Source organism: Apteryx mantelli, chromosome 15 (assembly GCF_036417845.1).
Source record: "Apteryx mantelli isolate bAptMan1 chromosome 15, bAptMan1.hap1, whole genome shotgun sequence".
Classification (NCBI taxonomy): Eukaryota; Metazoa; Chordata; class Aves; order Apterygiformes; family Apterygidae; genus Apteryx; species Apteryx mantelli.
Genome location: NC_089992.1, coordinates 5,058,869 through 5,079,156, shown reverse-complemented (window position 1 = coordinate 5,079,156; position 20,288 = coordinate 5,058,869). Strand labels below are relative to the sequence as shown.

Below are 20,288 nucleotides of genomic sequence, written 5' to 3'. Positions count from 1 at the left end.
AACTGGGAGGAAAAGAAAGTGTTTAGACTTGTAACTAACGCACGCAATTCCTGTTTGCCTGTTCCAGTGAACCACGTTTGAGTAAATTTGTCACTAACATCCAAAAAAGTTCCTCAAGTTCTAAGAAACATAGGAAAAGTTTATTTACAAGAACACACAGCATCATAGTGATGAATTTCCCTTGAAAAGAACAGACTAAACTCAATGCACTCAAAAGAAACAATGGCCCAAAAGATTGTTCCCTAATAAATATTAGGTCTTTCCATATTAGAGCCATACCACAATAATCATTTTAAAGGGGCTGGAAGAAAAGTGTAACAATAATGTAATAATCAGACGCATAAAATGCACTTTGATATAAAACAAAGAGCAACCATGGAGCGTAGACAGCTGTTGTTGTTGGACTCTCTCAAAGTTGGTCTTTTGTTGAAAACATGGAAAAAGATTCCCCAGAATAGATAAGACGCTTGTAAGCAACCAAAGTGAAATGCCAACTTATTTAAGCAACCATAAACTTAAATAAACCCCAAGCAATCCAATTTTGTGGAAAGGTTGTTCTTTTCTTATGCACGTCAGGCTTAATTACTTTAACACTGCCTTTTCCTCAGACAAGAAATAGGTCTAAACGTAAGCACTGGAGCCAAGAACTTAAATTTCAGTCCAGATAAATTGTCCAGAGATTCAGAAATTGTTGTAGTAATAAAAAGCAGTCCTGCTGTCCCACAATGCTTAGCTAAGACTAGTAACACTAGCTACCAAAAGATCCAGAACCATGAACACGCTAAAACCACAGCAACCCTAATATCCAACAAGAACTTAAAGACAGGTAACACCCCAAGGGATCACCTGCAGATAACACGCACATTAGACGCACAATAAGAATACCAATTTCTTGTTGGAGAGACATGGTAAAACAGGACAGGATATTTGCTAAGAAACAGATGTTTTCTATGCAAACTATACCTAATCCTCCTTCTGTAAAGATCCAGGCTGAAAGCAGAAGTTATTTTAACGTGACTTCCTGCACTAGAAGCAGGCATGAGCAAGAAAGTTCACTCCTTAAGCCTATAAAAGTCTAGTGGACCAAGGGAAACACTTGGCCTTCAGGAGCAGCGAGACAGGAAATTCCCATTTTAGCACATACTGACTACAGAACAGTTGCATCCTAGTGCCTACGTAAGTGCCATGGCTCTAACTTCAGGAAAAGGTAAAGAAAGAGCAAAGGTGAATGGGTTACTATTACCCACTTAAGAGAAGCCAGATGCGAGAGGGACATTGTTAAAGAAATCCAAGCCAGTATATCTGATAATAGATGCACTGGTCACATGAGGAAAAAACGTGGGCTTCTCCTCTCCTGCATTTGCAGGGAAGATGCTATCAACCCAGATGAAATTGCTTTAACAAGCTGGTACCCAAGTCTTGTTCTCAGTTTCTGAAATTTTCTTCTGCAGAAGCCATCCCTCCCACCCACCTTCATGAGACAACGCACTCTGCCCAAAGCACAGCCTGCTCTGACAAAAGTGTATTTACACTCAGACATTAGGATTCTCCTCTTTTGAGAAAAGAGAAAGTTACAAAATACAATGTTTCTCCAATTAAACTGCTTGGGTTTTTGTCTCTACCTGCTGGCAAGACAAAGTGAACAGCATGGTTCCTGTTACAGCAAAGCAAGAGTAGCAAAATTTATTTTACTGTCATAAAACTTTAGAAAGCTTTAACTGCTCCAAGCCTTTTATTTTGTTAAGGAAATAAAATTTGCAATTGTGCTGACATTTTGTAGGCAGGGTTCCAGAGTGATGGGTTTAAAAACAGTTGAGTTATAATACCCTAAAGAACAATTTGTAAAAGAAATGGCAGCAAACCTTAACTAAAGTATTATATACCCGCTCATGTGTCTATTCCAAGCCCGGGCTTTAAGAGTCATTGTTTAGTTTTATGTTTGTCTCAGCTTGAAAGTTACTTAATTTTAGATATTTAATGCTTTTATAAATCAATGAGATTTCTTGAACTTTATGGCAAAAGTACGTACTCACTTGCCTCAATTATGAAACATCATCCCCTTAATACGGAAAAGGATAGAGTCCAGTGGGCTCTAATGTTAGAAATTGCTTACAGATGAGCGTGCTGCTGACATTTTTGATTTAAGAACATATTAGTATATCTAATAAGCTATGTTTCGCAGAACTGCATGTAGATAATGAGAACTGCAGAGCACCAAACATGAAACAGGAAAGGCGCCTTGGTCCATGCTGACATTTGGGAAAAATGGTTCCAATTTAAGCAGATGAAGGAGGGAACCATCTTAGTTTATTCAAGTTCAGCCATGGTTCTGTCCTGCTGCTTCCTTCCCCCCTCCTTCTTTTAATTAAGATTCTTTTAAAGTTCACATTGTTCACTGAAGTTAATTATACCATAATGCATCATCTTTTTCTCACTTTTTGTTTGCTGCTCTGAAAGGCATTATACGAAAAACAAATTAATCAGAGCTCAAAGCCTACTACAGTTGCAATTTGGCTGTGCTGTGTCTTCCCTGGATCACATTTTAGAGAAGTATATATGGACTTGCAACACAAGCTGGCCTGTCAGACAGGCAGAAATGCACACACAATGCTCTTCAGGGCATTTATAGCCTATTTAACAGTTTCTGATATTCCTGCTTATATTGCTTTTTAAATTTGACTAGTATAGCTTACCTTTGCTTTCTGTTCAATTCAAAACCGGAAATTCACTTTAAAGTATATGTTTAGGTCACTAACAAAAAACCCACAATGTTTCTGTTAACAGCCCTGCCTCAAGAGTTTTGGATCTTGGGTGGATTATAAACATCCAGGGTGATTACTGATAGTCAGATTTATGCTGCTTTCATTCAGGTGCTTACAGATTTCCAAGTCTTTCCCTAAACTGCCTACAATTTCTCAGATTTCTTTCTAAACTAAGCATCCAATTCTGAGTGGGAAATTAGTTCTTTACTTAAAAGTAATATGTATTTATTTGTTTAAAAGACAACTGCCCAATACAGTCAAATACCAAAGAGAAGCAACAAATTCTTTATCTCAGTAAACATGAATGCCTCCCTGGAAGTTATGCTTTGGTCAGGGAGAATTCAACTTCATCAAACAAGCCCAGCGTGCTCTTTTCTTCCGAGAGCATCCCAGGGGCAGGCTGCAGGGCATGTAAACTTCCAGAGGTAATACAAACCCACTGCACACTGCCGCCTTTCGCAGGACCTGCAGCCCCTTCCCAGCCGGAGGGAGAGCTCCAAGCCTACCACGCAACAGAGAAGGGGTCAAGGAACTACCAGGAAAAATGGCCGCAGATAACAGGTTCATACAGCGAGAGTAATTAACGTGGCCTGCAGCCTGCTCCTTGATCTGGCAGGATCTCCTGGCGAGGCTTTCCGAGGGCCACTCCAGCCTGGGGAACAGAGGAGCAGAAGAGAGGATGTGAGCACAGGAATGCTGCACTGCACACGGGCAGCGAGCTCGACAGTACTGAGCTCGCGCACACTCGACAGACTGAAGTGAAGCTGCGACATGAAGAGCTCAGAGTAAGGTGATCTAGCAGTTTCTTCTCTACCTTAACTATGATTTGCTGATGCTCATTTTGACCATAAAAAATACACTTTGACATGGGGAAGAGAATAACCAATTTGGTGTTGGCACCTCGAGGAACACCCACTATTTAATCATGAAATAATCACTTGCTCCATGCAGCAGCTCTTTACTCTCCCTGTATAACCACTAGTTAGTTCAGAGCAGTAACTGTCCCAGGAGGACTTGCCTGTTGCCTTTCGGTGTTTCAGAAGAAACACTTTTAGTGCAAAATGGCAGGCTGCACAGGGCAAACCAGCTCAGCCTGCTGTTCCGTGTCTGGCCTGTAACACAACTTCTGCTTGCTACAGCATCTGTCACAGGTGTACGTATATCCACAGCAGCTAATTTGTTATTGATACTAAGGATACTAAGGGCAGAATCCACAGTTCACACACACTTGTTTTTATGGGAGAAGAGTTGATTTCCGACAAGAAACCTGGAGTCATTTCACCACAGCATAGTTCTTGCTTTCAAATTTTATATTCCTTCCAGTTACTCCATTTAGCAAGTTTTAAATAAACACCGTTTTTAAGGTTTTTCTTGCAAAAAAATACAACTCTTCACATTTTAAGCATTGTCACTGCTTTTGCTTTTTTGGTAATGTTGAAAGGTTGTGCTACGCTGACTGGTCTCTTTATCCTTCTGGCCTTAACTAGCCAGAAGTTAAAGATGCAGCAACCATCACTGCGTGGCTCTCAACACCACAAGGTGGTCTTAGACAAAGCAGCACCAAGGCAGCTATGAGACATCACAGCACAACACATTTTAGCAAGTCTAAGGCCTTTTCAACCTAAGACTGCTCCAAGCTGGGTCAGTCTTTCCCTAGCAACAGAGACTGTTCAGCCTGTGTGGTCATTTACACTTCTGAAAGGAAAATCAGGATAGACTGCTTGCCATTAACATCTAACTAGAAATCTGGAAATCAACTCCTGTTCACCTTTCTCCTGTTTTGTGTACTAACGACGTGTTACCGAAGTAAGTTATGATTCCCTTTGTTTTACGTCTTTGACTTCCTTTCCGTGAAAATTCTGCTTCATTACTTTCAAAGATGCAAAGATTTTAAATGAGGAGCCTAGATACCTTCGGCTTTTTCATTTAACAAACAAACCCACTTACATTGCTTGCTGAAGGCACAGCAATTGCTCTAATTTCATATTGTCTTCCTGCCCAGGGGTTAAATACTCATCTGCTGTATAGCACTTTTCATCAGTAGATCTCAAAGCACAGCTTAAAATGTAACCGTTCTGAGGATAAAGAGCTTGCGATCCACAGGGTTCAGAAGTTTTGAAAGGGAGGGCATGAGGTTGCTCAACTTTCTCATCTACCCTGAAATTTTGCACACAGTGGTAACAAGTACAGTACATTACCATCATCGCTGGATCATTTCCTACACAAAGAACGAACTACAGGGCTTAATAGAAAAAACAAGCTTGGCTAGTTCTATTTTTAGCAGAGTAGCTTGCTCACACAACCACCACCAAAAGAGAAAAATTTCGCTTTGCCAATAATGTTTTTTTCTGAGCGCACTCCACTTCAGTGAGAGGTCTGCTTTTCCAGACAGCTACTGCTACTCTCTGGTCAGCTAAGAGTTGATGTTACTGAACGCAGTAACATTGCCCTCGCCCAAACGCCTCTAATGAAAGCGACTTGACCGCGTCATCCTTCAGTAACGTCAGCTCAGAGCCGTGGGTCTTTTGGGGAGATCAGCACATCTTCTAGACAGTGGTGTTATTTATTCCCTACAGAGCCACTTCCTTTTCATCATGTGTTTTTTAGTTTTAATGCATGACAGGTCCTTTAAAAAAAAAAAAAAAGGGGGGGGGGGTCCAAAAGAGCTGCTGAGCAAGGCTGCAGTCCAGCAGGGCTCATCCCAGATGCACTGTCCTTTAAGTCAATCATCTCCAGAGTTCCCACCTCTCTCTCACGTTTACTGCACCAGCCGGATTTGGATCTGCATACTGTATGATGGCCTGCGTATTGACATGTTTACTATAAACTGGATCAACTCAATAGAGGGCCTGTCTGGCACATTGGCAAACAAGGGGAAAACAAAACAAACAAACAAAAAAACCCCAACCAAACAAAACAAGCCACAGGGCTCAAAACAGTTCCTCACAGACACTTCAAGGTTAAACAACACTTTCTGCTGATGACAGCATCCCAGTCTCTAGGTTATCTAAAAAATTTATTTGAACGAGGTTAGGAAAAAGATACTAAACATATAGGAAAGTCCTTCAGCAGATTTGAAAGGAAGCTCTTTTCTACAAGTCTGTAAATGTTCAGAAGGGAAGCAGAAAGACACATCAGCAGAAATGGAGAGGGAATAACCTGAAAAAGTTACACCCATACAGATTATAAGCAGGGAAAAGTAAAACTTGACCTTAACCTCTTATTCTTCTCACTGCTAAAATATTATGCTCATTTTAAGAAAGCCATCAGGACTGTCATACAGCCCTCAAGGAAAAAATTAAGTGACCTCATTCAGTCAGCTCTGAACAGAATGAATGGTCAGAGAGGTACAGCAGTCCATGGCCTGGTCTTCCGTGCAGTTTATTCCCGTAGTTTCACTTCAGGGCTTGGAAGGCAAAGGTTTTTACCTTTGACTGAGAAGGAGCCGATTTGCAACCATAATTTCCCTTCAAACCCATGAAGAGTTTCAGCATAGTTGCACCATCTGCAGACACAAAAAAATTGCTACAGAAGTCTGAGGATTCTTTAATTGCATACTATGCAAAGAAGAAATTAAATGTGGAGTTCACAGAAATCAGCAGTTGGAGAGATTTCTTATGACACTTTACATTAACACAGGATTCCACCACCCACTAAGTTCTTGGTTTTGCCTTCATAGTGACACTATGAATGAAATATATATTTTAGTGTCTTTAATATACTTACACAACCTCCCACAAAATTTCAGTATTTTCCAAGCTCACCTATCCTGCATGTGTCACATCAATCACTAGATCTCTTCCTAGGGAAGCCAGCTTCTGCACTACTTCTTGGGATGTCAGAACCAGTGACGAGGAAGGAACTAAATTTGCATCACGTGACTCAAGCTGGCTCCCTAACCATTGAACCATTTTTCTTCACCTATGTTACATGAACTGCTTTAGCAAACTTCTCTGATGTTACATCTATTTTAAGGAAAAAGACAAAGACAAAAGGAGCCCCGTGATCTGGAAAACATTAACCATTTTAGCTTTTGCTAAGCAAGTCAGCAACTAAATTTCAATTTCTACGTTTCTGGCACTAGCACAACGCTACCATCTTTAGCTTGCAAAACGTGAAAGGGAATACTCAAACCCAAACAAAAACCCAGCTGTCTCCATTTGAATTTAAAAGTCTTGAGGACATTCTTGTTTACACGTCTAAGGACTGGGAAGAGGGTCTGGGGTTTCTGTTCGTTTAATTAGAAGTCAGGTTTTGGAGGACAAAGCTAGACCGCTGTGATCTTCTAAACACTCAAGGGACCAGAGATTATTTTGCAATGTAACCCGCCATTTCTAGGAAATATTTTCTGTTATCATTAATTTGCCTTGTTTCACTCTTCATTCCTAACTATTTTACAGAAATCCTCTCCCCTAGATTTGGAAGGAAAAAGTGGTGTCACAAGGGAATGACCAATTTGACCCAAATAGCTAAAGAGAGACTGGATTCTCCTTCTCTATGCGTGCTTTTATCACCTACCATAGCCCTTAGAAAAACACATATGTTCTGCTTTAACTCTTTTACCACTCTGCTATGTATTCCCGATCCAAGGACCACTGTGTTAGCAACCTGACCAGAACAAAACACTCAAGAACACCACAGAGAAGGACTACCACCCACACCAGGAACTCAAACCAGCTTTGCCTTTTTCCTCTTGAAATTGCAACTGTCATTGGCTAAAGGTATCTCTGGCATTGCTGCTCTCCATGAACTTCTTCCAACTTCCCCGAAGCTTACACAAAAAAAATATTTTCAGAATAAATAACATTTCTGTCCCTCATCTCACTTGCTTTGTCTGCCAACGTTTTGCTTCAAATGTCAAGGGAAACAGCAGCTTAGCAAACAGGGAGATAATAAAATGAATTGAATAATTGATTGATGTCTTCTCTACAGAGCTCAACAGAGCAAGTGGGTCTAGATTTAGCCTAGCTCACGTGAAAGCACCCTCATGACAAAGTCATCTCCAAATTAATCCTCTCACTGAGACTGCACTGACCCACCACATCCCTCAGGGGTTCCTCTGAAGCCGCATCTGTTAGCTCCTACTACTGAAATAGCATAAACATGAGTGAGTGGCTCAGTTGGCAGTGGATTTTTGTTTGTTCTCATGGGTACACGGAGCAAAAATGGAAGAAGGTATTGCAGAACTATTAACATTTAAATGGATGAGCTTGTATCATCACCCCAGAACAGCTGGCTATCCACCAAGTAAAAGTAGCACCAAACCCTTAACTCACTGATCTGTGGATCTCAGGTTAGAAAATGCCTGCAAGATTCTCTGACCTGCCTCAGCCACAGACAAAAAAAGACCTAAAAGCTAACAGAAGATCAGGTCTACAGTAAATTCCTCACTCATTACTGCCCGGCATATATCGAACATTGAGAGCCGTTGTCTGAGCCCCCTGAACACCCCAAGCTCTGGTGAGATGTTTTTGTGTATTCCAGGGGAAGAAAAAGGGTTCGAAGCACCAGCTGAAAGGAAATCCAGAATAATTCCCACAAGCTCTATCTCGCAGCACTTCAGATCCACAGCCTAAAATGGAATATGGTCAAGTTTATCAGCTTGTGAGAGAACTGCAGAAGTCAAAGAAAAATTCCTCATAAGGAAGCAGGTAAAGCCCAGATCCTTAAAGACAAGTTTAATCCTCATGGGCATAAAGACAGACTTCAAAACTCTGCACAGTTTCTTACCCTGCAGAATCACTTTTCTGACAGCACCACAAAACAAGAGCATGCCATTCTATAGAAAATACATAACGTAGAAGTGAGTAGGTGGCATATTACGACCAACAACCATGAAAGGGATTTTTTTTTTCAACTGTGATAATAACGTTTAAACTCTATGCCAGTAGCTGCAGTCTAATGCCTGCTAAAGCAAAAATGGAAGACTAAGATCACAAGCTGTTAATAACACAGAATTTGTTTCACAGTCTGTGATGACAATAGAGCTTAACATAAATTGTCTCTCTTGGGGACTGTTCTTCTCCACCTTTAAAAAAAAAATCATTGTATGTATGATTTTATTTATTTTTTTTAAAAACAGTTGTCTACACATCCAAGTGACTCAGCAACTGGCTGACAGAAACCTATGGGATGTACTCTTAGGTTGCAGGGACAAGCAGCCAATTCTTCCAGAGTGAAAAATCAGCATGCGGCTGGGCTCTGCAACCCACATTTATGGAGACTTCACTATGCTTTTAGCTGCCTGATGAGTTGCCATCCGGCACTAATCTAGGAAACCCGCCACTCCTCAAAGTATTTTGAGCTTTTTTTCTTCTCCTTCTTCTTTTTTAATTGAAGAGCCTGGCCAACAAGGCCAGACTATTTTGAGTTCATCAGAAGAAAACTGCCAACAGAGTATTATAATATAAAATGGCATCCATCTTCTAATGGTCAGCAACAGGACTTAGAGTCATTGTGAAGTTATAGTTAGATCCATAGGAATTCATAGAGAAATGAGAAATCTGGTATGATTACTCTTAATGATATATGAGACTTGACCCTACTATCCTGTGCTAACAATCCTTTGCCTGACAAAACAAATTCAACATCCTCTGGTCTTCCACAGTAATGTTTCTGTTTTAGTAAATCAAACTAAGATTTCCATTAACCCCAAATCTCGCCTTGAACAGAGATTTAAGTTAGAAAAGCATGTAACTGCACAGAAGATACTGCTTTCAAACTTAAACAGGGAACCCTCACCCACATGGCAGCTACATAGCTTAAAAATCACATAGCTCATGCCGTAACCTGCTTTCTCAAGGCAGTTAAAATATGACCAATTCACATCCCTGACAAGGGCTTTAAAGGTATTGAATTACATATACACAGGTGCTGTGGGGCTTTCCAGTCATGAGCTAACTAGATTGGAAAAAGAACCTTCCTTTCCAAATGCAAGGTGAAACATGTGGGTTGGCACCAGACACGAGGTGACTAGTAGTTCAGGGCTTATCACAAGAAGAAAAGCTGCATCAGAACAAAACTTAAGGCAAATATAAACCAATATAGCTATACCCGGAGGAATTCCTATATGAACTCATTTTGCAGGTCAGCTGGCCACTTTTGACTTAAGTTTTAGTATCACAAAAACAGCCTAACCAACAAAAGTTACCTTTATACTATATTGCTGCAGAAGAGTCACAGCATGATAACTAGCAAAACTCTGAGATACCAGTCAAGCCAAGTCTGGCCACAAACAAAATACCCTTAATGCACACAAGTGAGAAGCAGCAAGATAAAAATGGTTCATCTGGGAAAACTAGAACACTTTTAGACATTATTAACTACCAGAACTCCAGAGTTTTAATTCCTCAGGAGGGCAGCTTTCAGGCAGAAGCGTAGGATTCTCAGCATATCTTATCTGTGCAGACCTGTTCAACAATTAATTGACTTTGACCATAAAATGGTGAAAATAACCTATATGAAAAATTTAAACAAGGTGTTTAGAGGAGGGAAAAACACACACACAAAAACACCAGTGGGTTACTCCCAGTCACTTGTCCACATTTGGCTTTTAAGTTCAAGGCGACATTTCACCCATGCTGCCTATTTTACATTTGTGTACTGCCCAAGACAGCGAATTTCCAACCCCATGCAGTTTTTAGACACTGCCTATAGCCACAGGGAAAGATGCATATTACAATTCCGATTAACAAAGTGCTTAGGTATTTAATCAGACTACCTTTTTTGAATTCTATTGCATGGCAACTGCAATTATTCTCACAAGGACGCTAAAGTGTTATTTTATTCAAAGAGAACAGGAAGGCCAGAACAAACAGGAGAATTATTATTCACCATCTGGCAGGTACCTCTGGGGAGCCTGGGTTGCAAAAGGTTGCCCTACTGCATTTCTAACATCCACCCCGGAGAAAAGACTGGGTCCAACTGGGTTAGAGAAATACAGTCGTGGCACATTTTGCTCAGCAACCCATCATGAGGGATTATCTATTCTGCTCCCCTTCTGAACCAAACCTTGGGAGGAGAGAGGGGAAGAGTGTGGGAAGAAAGGGGTACAATAAATTATGGGAGAAGGGACTTAAAGCCAAACCAAACAGCAATATGAAAACTCCTGGGTGCTTGAGACACTCCCAACTTCAGGCACCTCCCTTGCTGGGCTCTGCAGTTCACACTCTCATTCCAGAACACAAATCAAGGCCAAGCTTCTTTGAGAGGGAGATCTCCAGGTTCAAGGAGTGTCTTCATGGTATTTTTTACCCTGTACCTTGTATAGGCAACCCGCTCATAGCCAAAGATACAGCTGGAGAACAAATCCTTAAGCAGAGTTTTGCTAGCATCCTGGTATTATTTCTGGTCATGAAGCAGGTCACATGAGAAATAAGAAGAAACTTGAGCCAGAAAAAGAAAGATGGGTAATCTCAAGGAGGAAGAAGCAATCAACTAAGAAAACAGAACAGTTGACTAGCTTTAACTAATGCGATTTAATTACGAAATTTCAGTTGTCACTTAAGTACATAATCATAATACTCTGATGCAAGATGAAAATTAACAACTTCATTTTGTGTTTATATTTCAGGTTGTTGGGTTTTTTCTTTTCTTCTTTTTTTTTTTTTTAAGTTTATTAGGAATTGCTAGCTATTCAAATTACACTGATTTGTTACTATGCTCTTTACAGTCAATTGGCACTTCTGCTGAACCAGAAGAATTTACTCAATATTATACACCTTTAACCAATTATACAGCTTTTCATTTATTCAGAACAATACAAAATTAAAAATCAGAGAAAGCAGTCAGTGCTAAGTGAGGAACCTTTTCCTTTTTTTAAAATAGACATTTTATTTTTTATGCTGGAGATCTGCAAAAGAAAACACACAAAAGGAAGACTTCAACTTGGAAAAGGAATTTTAAAACTACCTTTAAAGTTAACTTCGAGGTTAAAATTGTTCTGTTCACTAGAAAGCAAGTGCAAACGTGGACCCAAAAATGTTTTCTTAGTTATAGCCTGAGCTGATTATTGAAGAATACAATTACTGGAAAAATCATTATGTTGGAAGTAGATCTCATCCTCTCAAAAAAAAAATCAGTTTTCATCTACTGATGGGGGGGGAAACTTCCCATATTTTTGAACTCAAGCAATTTTTTCAACTGCAAGAGAGCTAATTAACTGATGTGACCCAATTGACTGAATTAAAATAAAAAAAATCCTCTCTAAATATACGCAGAGAGGGCTACTGTTGTCAAAAGCTGGTTTAGCACTTCAACAGACTGTGGTTCCAAGTGTTTAGCAAGCAAATTTCTTCAAAGTGGTCTGACTTTAGCTTTGTTAACAAGTGTCTACCATTTAATATTTAAATTATTGGGTTGTAGTAAGTATATTTATAATTAAACTATGATAAGAAATATCTTGCTTTAAAGAACTTAAATTAAAAATTACTTTAAACAATGAACTTTATCCACTGCAACAAATGAGAGGCAGAGCTAGACAGAAAAAGGAACCAAAAGAAAGATGGCAATCACATGAAACCTGTAATACATTCTTAAATACATAAACGTGGACAACATTCTTTAGTTTCAGTGCATTCTGGAACTTTTTACCACAAGTAACAATTAATAAAACCACTCTCAGTTGTGCAAGAAGCACAGAAAAGTACAAGAAATATGACTGATGTTCAGCAGCTACCAACTCTCAAACTGAAGGACCAACACCAGAAGTAAGTACACCCGTCCCTTGACACGAAGGAAGCTGTCATCATATGGGCAGAAACTGCTCACAGGAGCTCAGGATTAAAATACAAGATTGCATCAAAGGAAGCGTCTCGCTGGATTCAGATTACTTTAAATTCAACAGAGTTTTGGAAAGACTGTTTCCTTCAAGCACAAGAAAGGATTTACCAAGCTCTGCAATCGCCAAACCAGTTTTGTATTTCCGAGAAGGGGGTGGGGGGAAAAACACCATAGCAAAACTAGTTGCTGACCCCGTAAGGTGAAGCAAGAACCTGACCTCCACTGCAAAGGACGTGCCACTATGGCAAACCCCAGCAAAGACCTCTTCTGCCTGTAGTTACGAGCTGCCTGCCCAAACAACGTTAAATCACACCAGCCAAACAGCTCCTGCCAACATAAACTGCACCTGCAGGGGTGGGAGGGGGGCATGTTCGATGGCATAACTGCATTGGGTAACAGTGCCACACACACACGTTTGAACACAGCTGTACAGCAAAATTTTGAAGCAAGTCCAGTCTGACAGAGAAAAATTAAACGAATATTAAAAAAAAATAGCATAAGTAAAAAGGATCTGAACAGGAAGACCAAAAAAAAAAATAAAGCTAAGTTTTCAACTGCCAAAGATAGCTAGCTTGAAGGCAAAATCATTTGGAGAACACAGCAGACTGACGGACAGTCCTTGGCCTCACTTCACTTGTCTGACAGCTCTACTGGCCTCTAGTTGCTGTTGTGAAAGAAAACCACTGTATTTGTGGACAGCTAGTTGGTTCCATGTTAAGAAAACACATCTGAGTGGACTGCTTTGCTTTACCACATGCCAACTTCATTCAACTTCAGATTCAGAAGGCAGGAATTAGTCCCCTTAACTTCGGGCACAGTTAAACAGCAATTCAGGGCACAGACAGAACGCCTTGAGCTTGCGTACTGCCCCAAGCTGTGAAAGGTCGCGCAGAGTCGGCAATGGAAAAATTTCTGGTCCACTTCGGAAAAGGCAAGTACCCATAAAAGGGAGTCCCCCAGTGACTGGAATGACTGCACTGGACAGCACCACAGCAACATTCATTTCTCATCTCTGGTGTTTTTTGTGGATAGTAAAAACAGACTTGTCTCCATCCTATTCTTCCCTTCCCACGGTCAGACTGTCAGAAGAGATCTATCTGCCCTTCCTTTTGGCTCTCTTTTCCCCCTTCTTACCCAAGACACTGACTCACCTTGACACAGCCAACAGCTGTCACAGTTTAAAATAATTTGTGCCTCCTTTCATTAGGACTGGTACCAAGTCACACGTGTTAGTGTCCCAGCTGCTCCAGTGCAGGCCAGCATCTTCACAAAAGCCCACGTCCATCAGCCACTTTAGTTGAGACACAGAGCTATGAACTAGGAAGTCAACACCCAGACACATTTCCCACCTGCATTTGGTGTGGAGGACGCAGGAGAATTCTATCCTGCAAACACCACTGAAGAGTCATGCCTTAATTTCAATTGATTTAACTTAGCTTTAGGTATCTAAAAGAGGAAAATAAAAGGCAGCACAGGAATCAAAATGAAACTTCTACATGCTGAAGTGGCATCACTTTAGTTACGTTGCCAAGTTCAGAATGATCTTGCTTGCAGCACAGCTAATAATTTGACCTTTCTGGCCAAATTAGTCCAAAAATCCCAAAGACAACAATTCATTCAGGAAAAAAAAGAAAATAAGTAAAATAAATTAATACTTAGGTCAGTGATCCTATTTAAAATGCAACACAGAACAGACTCTACTTGAAGAAGTTTACAATGGGACAGATAATAACAAAGAATTAAAAATCAAATGAAACAGACTGGGAGGTAACCTTTGGTTTGGCGTGCATACGTACACACCTATGCCGCGAGAAGGTGAGAGGGAGACAGGAATGAGTCTTTGGAAGCAGTTAATTTCCCATTAAAGTATTTTTACAAAAAGAGAGAGTAGCTGGTGAGCTAGCAGGTCAAGTGAGCTCCAGTCCTATTAGCCAGTCCAAAGGATGACATTTTATCTGAAAGAATAGTCTGGTCAAAAGGAAACAATGAAGATTTCAGTCCAAGAACAAGAAGCAGGCTCCAAGGTCTTCGCACAGAGCCAGCAGCAAAACTCCACCAAAAGTTATAAATGAAGTGGAAAACATCAAACCTGATAACCCAGCTGCCAAGAAATTACTTGCCAGATGATGAACAATATAACAATACACATACAGATACATATTTTTATCCCAACCTCTATTTGACCCACTGGGGACTACAGACAGACACTTTCTCACATTAATTTAAACTCTTCAAAGAGTAACAAAATGGGGGGTAAAAAAGTTGGAAGCATTTCAGGTTCCATCCCCTTTCACCCCCTTTCTGCTGAATGGTACCAAAACTATTTCGAGAGAAACAGTTCAGAACAGATTTACGCCACCTGAGCACCTGGTCACTAAAGCAAAATATTTCACGACCATAGCAAGTGGTTTTGTTCATGCAATAAGCCACAGCCTGCTTGTACTGGCTATTAGTCCTTTCAAGGACTTCTGCATCAAAAGCAAAGCATCTTTTAAGAATCCCCCTGAAAGGCCTGAACAAGTGCCTAACCTTCCAAGATATACTCCTCTCTATAGCCTTGAGCAAGAGTGGCAGGAAGCACAGACTTCTCTCTCTTCAATGGCTGCTTTTAAGTAACAAAAAAAGTCAATCAGCATTAGACCTATTACAAATTTGGAAACTGCAGATCAGGAAATGGGGAGGGAGGAGGAGGGGATGCAGAGAGGAGGAAGAGGTTTGATGCTCAGATTGTCAGATTAAAAATCTTTACTTCAGTGAACTGGCAAGTCAAGTTTCAGAAGGCAATGCAAAAAGCCTAAAACTTCTGAAAATTCAGACTGAGCTTGGGGGGGAGGGTTAATTATATCCCTTATGCTCTACAGTATTTTCAGCATGTTATGCTTTAATCTTCTGAAGAGTCAAGACTTTTTTTTCCTTTTGAAACACACAAACATAAAAACAAAGTGCCCAATGCTAACAGTGGCCATTACCAGTAGCTTTACTAAAACAGAAATATAGTGCTACAGGTTTTCTGCTATTATAAACATCTAAAGATATTCTATTCCTTTGACATTTTTCCCTTTGCTCTTCTCCGATACAGATCGGAAAAACAACTAAGATATCTGACTTACAGGAGAACATCCTGCTGATTAAGAAAAAACAAAAACACATTACTCTTGAGAGGATACAAAGCACCACTTCCTAATATATTCTACTTTGTCAGCACAACAGGCTTCTTTGTCATTTCAAAGGATAACTGGTCATATTGAATCTCCAAAACACAAGTATTAAAAAAAAAAAAAAAGCAAACATAATTGTTTTAACAAAGTGCTTTTATACTGGGACATAGCAACACAGATCTTACAAGACAAGATACCAAGGTGTGACTTCAAGTAACTTAAAGATTCTCCATAAGTGAAAGCTTTGAGAACTGCTCACTACTACTAAGACTCTCTTTCAGCTCCTACAGCTCTCACTGAGACTGAGACATCTCTCTTCTGTGGGGCAACTCTTGCTTCCAAATTCACAACACCCTGAAGAAACAGGCAAACTTCTCAGAAAACCAGTGCACTTTCCATGCTTCATCAAATTTCAGCCATGCAACTGAGTACTTTATGTTTGCTCAACTTTTTCTAGAGAAGAATCTTTACACCCTCTCAGAATAACTTACTTCTCTAGCTGTTCCCTTGCAAAAGCCAGACCAACTGATTCAGCTTTTCTAAATGTGGAAACTGCACACTTGGCTCTCCAAAAATATGGCAGATTTTTCCTGTTTTGTTTATCAATTTGAAAACCAAGCTCTCCTCAGATAGGAAGATCAACCATCTCTTTTCCTCTCCTTCTCAGTCTTCTGCAATCCAAGAAGAGTCAGCATTGGAAAAAACACATATACACTTCCCCCCCCCCCCAAAAGAAAAAAAAGTATATTTCTCCTCCTCCTAGTTCTTTGTTCCTGCCTTAGCACAGTATATCAGAATGTACGTCCATGACGAATTTCAGCGTATTGAAGATCATCTGAATAGTCACAAGACAGAATACAAATTCTTATTTAGCCTTCTAAATTACCACTTTAGAAAAATTCCATAAAATCAGAATTTTGTGAGGGGAGCAATAAGCAGAAGAGAAGCAAAGCCTTACCTCCTATCTCCTCTCACTCGTTCAGTGAACTAATTAAGTTTTCTCTTCTTGAATCACTTCAGGGCTTCTTTATAGCTTATTTCCAAATATAACTCAGAGCAGTATACACCCTCCCTTTAATTTCTTTCAACAAATCCCCTTTCAGCAGAATTTACTCTCACATATGCAACGTGGGCAGAGTCTAGTAGCATAACTTAATAGTTCCTAACAAAAAAAATGTTTTGCTAACAGTAAGTTCCAGAAGAAAAAAAAATACTTACCTGCATATGCTACACAATGTTTCACAATGTTTTTAATCACAATGTTTTTAATTGGTACCTCTCAAAACAGCATCAATCCTATCTCACTGAGAAAAAAAGAAGAGAAGCTGCAAAATGACACGACCAAAGATTCATCAAAAGTTCATCACAAACAATAACTGAGGTATGGAAGGTTTTCTCCATCATGGAAAATTGCTATCCATATATACCATTCTCCATCATTGTGCAATCTCATATTCATGGAAGTCACCTGTAGTCATGCTGCAGAAGAGCAGGAGACTGCCAGGAAACAGTAGCTGGGAGCAAAAGGATTTCAAGAAAAGATCTTCTGAGCTAAGTGACAGAAACATGGGTCTATCAGAAAATATCTCCAGTACTTAAAAGATGAAAAGTTTAAGATAAAACTTCTGCTAGTAGCCACATAAGAAACCTCTTTTCCCTCCTCCATTTACCTTGCTGAAAGAGCATATTTTGCAGTGCTGGACCATCATTACTTCTTAAGTCTAGGAAACTCAACTAGCTAAACTATCACGCTTTCTTAAAAGCCTTCAATCGCAGACACACACCTGTTCTCACTGTAGACCTTATTCTACTAACAACCAGGACAGCACTGAATTACTTTAGATCAAGTCACTTCCATATTCTACCCACAAACTCCCCTCCAAGAAGTCATCACTCATTCTCAGCTTTCATACTTGAGTAATTTTGGAATCAACAAGAAAGGGAGATCAATCGTGATTTTACTAACTCAACAACGATTCATCATTCAACTCCCCTCAGACTTAAATTTCATCTGTGAAGAGACACGATAGCAAGGCCAAATTCAAACCAGAAAATCTGACTTGCAAACAATTAACACTCACTTCTCCATCAAATTTGCCATGGATTGTTAAATATTCAGGCATCTTGAGAAATCACCATACTATGCTCATCTTTCTTATACCCCAGTCAGATCCCAAATCCCAAAGTTAGTATTTGGTTTCTTAGCTTAACCAGAAAAAATAATCAATAAAGAAATTACATAAACCCACTGTACTGCATTCTGTAAGATCCATCACTATTTAAATGTGCCTAAATACGAGTTAACTCTGCCTACCGGTGCTCCTAGCTAGCGACAAAGATTCTTCTATTCTTCACATTATGAAAAGACTCAAATCATTAGATTTCTTTCCGCTTACATATCTTCCAAGCCAAAAAAGCCATTTGCATGAAATTAAAAGTCAATAAAAAACAATTATTTCATTTACAAAAATAGAAAATCATTTTATATAAACCACTTAAACACATTCTTCTAAAAATAAACTTAATTACAAATCTAACATGAAATTATAACAGCATATATTAGGGCCAATGCCTACTGTAATTTAAATAAAAATAGTAAGCATATAATTTGCATAAAAAAGTTTGGACTGGTGAATTTACTGTTCAGTGCTCTCTTGGAGCCACCCTTTGTTGAAATGTTACCATTTTAACAAGAGCTACTTCTGCAAGTGCCTCATTTCAGTTTACTTGAATAGTTCAGCTCAATGAGCAATTCATTCCAAATTAAAGAAAAAAATGATGCTGAGCAGAAACCTGTAAAATAGTGGATAAGATCTATTAGCTCTAAAATTTTGAGGGACACTATTTTCTCTTTTGAAGATTTTTCTTTTTAATTTCATGCGTGTCCATCACATTTAAAGAAGTTTTAATTAAGCCTTTAAATTCAGATTTTCTGCATTTCAATTAAAATTCTATTTCCACCCAAATAGAAAAATAACACAAATGAGAAGTAATCTACCAGCAAATGCATAATTTACCATTTTGTCACTTAAAAATGTGAAAATTAAGGATCTGGGTAAATATAAGTAAGTTATCTAATTACTTACATGAATATGTAGAAACACCAAATGCTATTTGTTGGTAAAAGTGCTACATTTTTCTTAAAGGTCATATGTGCCAATCAATGTGTTTTAACAGCTGTCAATCAATTTAAAAAAATCCACCCCCAAAAAATATGCAAAATGAGATTAAAATTGTTTGTTTAAAGCAAACTTTTCCTGCTTGCTGTTTTAAGTCATTATGAAAATCACCCACGCCCCATCTCAATAAAATAAAAAATTATAATAAGCCAATAATGCTCTGTGAAGCCTTCACACTAATGAAGTAATAAACTTTGAAGAACAAATTGGACAAATTCAAGCAAGTCTGACACTCCCAACAGAAGGTTATGAAGCTACATAGAGCTGAAGTGTCCAGCAGAAGCATTAAAACTGTTTCAATTCCATAAAACTGTTATATTCATTAAGCACCCAGGCAAAACAAACGAACCTGCCACATTTCAGCAAAAATAGCTCAGCTCCTCTGACAGGGGGGGCTGGATAATAACGCATTAATCCTCATGCTCAGATTCTCAGTTATTTCAATAAGACGCCCTTGCTTTCACCTGCAGCTGCTCCTTCCCAGCACCAAGGTCTGCTGGATGCAGGGCCTCAGAGCCAACGCAGAGGGGCTTTCCTCTGCGTACCCAATACTCCCTGCGCTGGGAGGGAATATTTTTTCTCCCAGTCCACCTCCACCTCTCCTACAGGATTCCTGTGCAATGCATAGCTAAGTCACTTAAACCAAAGTTTTCACTGTATAGACAAAAAAAGCACACAGACTACTGTTGGCTGGAGAACTGTGCTAAGATAACCATTTGTTTCCCTTTTCCGTCACCCCTGTTCTCAACCACACGATCCCATCTCTTCAGACTCCCACCGGGTCCTTCCATGAGCTCACGTCACTCGCTAATTAAATCAGCCAAGAGGAAGATGAACTCTCCCATCCTCTGATCATCTAGTAGTTATCACTGTGCGCAGCATCCCATGGACCCAGAGCCTAAAATGACGTTCATTGCTGTCTGGGCACCAGACAAAACACCGACAAAGCTGCCCTTGCAAGCACGCCCTCCTTCAGCCAACAAACCCAGGAGCCACGTGGTGAGCACGTGAGACTCTACAGAAAGGCTGTGTATTGATGGAGAGGAGAACTGAGAGGCACATACCCAACTGGGGTACAGCAGACACCTTAAACGGGGTGTTCCTCCCCCAACCAGCAGAATCAGTGGACGTATGACAATCGTATCCTCAGTCTATCCACCATTCACTTCTCTCCACCTTCCCCCTGCTAAATGAGATTCATATCCTCACTAGGTCTGGGGAAGGCTGGGAGGGCGTTAAAGATGAACTCAAGGCACTAGACGCTATGAGCGGTGACAGTCATTCTGAGGTCAGAACAGAATTTTGATACTGCAGTAAACAAGGCTTGGGGTCACACACTGAACAAGCAAAGAAATACTACTTAGATGCACATTTCTGTGAGCACAATTGCTCCTGAAAGGATGAAGAAA

General features: G+C 39.8%; 1 protein-coding gene across 1 annotated transcript in view; it reads right to left on the bottom strand.

Annotated features, from left to right (window-relative positions):
- Positions 1-20,288, bottom strand: part of IGF1R (insulin like growth factor 1 receptor) — a 191,757-nt gene that overhangs the window by 159,641 nt on the left and 11,828 nt on the right. The window lies entirely within an intron of this gene.